The sequence below is a fragment of the Camellia sinensis genome, chromosome 7, assembly GCF_055761805.1.
Source record: "Camellia sinensis isolate YWXY chromosome 7, ASM5576180v1, whole genome shotgun sequence".
NCBI classification, from domain to species: domain Eukaryota; kingdom Viridiplantae; phylum Streptophyta; class Magnoliopsida; order Ericales; family Theaceae; genus Camellia; species Camellia sinensis.
Genome location: NC_138967.1, coordinates 16,307,248 through 16,309,004, shown reverse-complemented (window position 1 = coordinate 16,309,004; position 1,757 = coordinate 16,307,248).

The window sequence follows — 1,757 nt, the reverse complement described above, 5'->3', positions numbered from 1 at the left end:
TTTGTCCTCATATATATAGAGAGACTTAGATGTGAGTACGCACATGTGTGTATTTTTTTATTTTTTTATTTATCGGCTAATGTTAATTGCTAGTTGTTAGATTAATAATTATGGGTAAAAATTTCTCTATCCTTGAAAAAGCACTTAAGTACTTGCACTTCCTAAATTCATCCCCCTAAATGCTTGTACTCCCTAAATCTCTCCATATGTGTGTAATTTAAAGGGCAAATTACAAACACCCCCCTCGAGGTTTGGTGAAAATATAAATTCCCCCCTGAGGTTTGAGAAATTACAAATTGCCCCCTGAGAGTCAAATTTTCATAACAAATTAGAAAAAATTAGGGGGGAATCTGTATGAAAATAAAAACCTCAGGGGGCAATTTGTTATGAAAATATAAACCTCAGGGGGTGGGATGTAATTTCTCAAACGTCAGGGGGGAATCTGTATTTTTACAAAACCTCGAGGGAGGTGTTTGTAATTTGCCCTAATTTAAAATGATTATTTTAGAGAGACTTATGAAGCAATTACAATTATCGTATTGGAGGTATTTTGGGAAGAAGACAGATTTTTTCCCGTTTATATTCTAAATTGGAGAACGTTGTTTGGACTATTCCAGTTTATTATAGGTCTCGTTTTTATGATTTAAATTGTTTATTTTATTAGATATTTTATGTCTTTTGTTTACACAAATAATTAGGTTAATTCGATAATTGTATCATATTCAATTTATCATATTTGTCACAAAATAAATAGATAGTTTATTTTTAAAAATACAATTATCTTTCATTTTCTTGGTAACAAATGCAATAAATTAAATAGATAACGATTATTGAATCGACTTAATTTTAATTTTAATTTTTATGAATTACATGAAATGTCTGACTAATGCAACAACAACAAAAAAAAAAAAAAAAAAAAAAAAAAAAAAAAAAAAAATTAGACGATCCAATAATCTTAATGCACTTATTAAGATTGGCATTAATAGTTTTTAGTTTTTTTTCCTTTTGTGTGTGCGTGTGTGTGTTGTTACATTGGAAAGAAAACTACAACAAAGAGCTAAGGCCATTCACTAGAAAGTATTATCGTGCCTTTAACTAATAAGCTTCTAATTTTAGCTGGTGGTTCATTCACCACCAATTTTTCTTCAGGTTGTTCTGCATCAGGGCGTCCGAATGTAAGTTGTCTTCTTTCCAAATGTGTTGAATAGTGCATTCAAATCATTTGAAAAATATTTTGGCATCTGCCACTAAGTTTCTGAAGGGGCATTTGTCCCCCCGTTGCTTCTTCCATCAGTTTTACCACCTAGGCCGCATTCGTTCACTACAAGAATTTACACTTTAAGTGATCAAATTTGGCGACTAAAATGAATTTAGTCACCAAAAATGTCACTTTTGGTGATTAAAAAATGCATTAGTTGGCATTGGTTTAGGATATGGCTATTAAATTTTTTTAGTTGAGATATATTAGTTATTGGCAACTAAATTTTTTTTTAGTCGCCAAAAGTGACATTTTTTGCTACAAAAAATGTATTTGTCGCCGTTAGTCTATATTTTAGGTGACTATTTTATTTTATTTTTTTGGTCGTCGTATGATAGTTTTTGCCTACAAAAGAAAATTTAGTTGCCAAATAACGGTGATATTTTTATGATCACTCTTCGGTGACCAAATAATTTTGTTGGAAAATGTTAAGTTTTGAAACATTGATTTTGCTGAAGTATAATAGGAAAATAAACAAAGGAAAATGAATTACAAAATG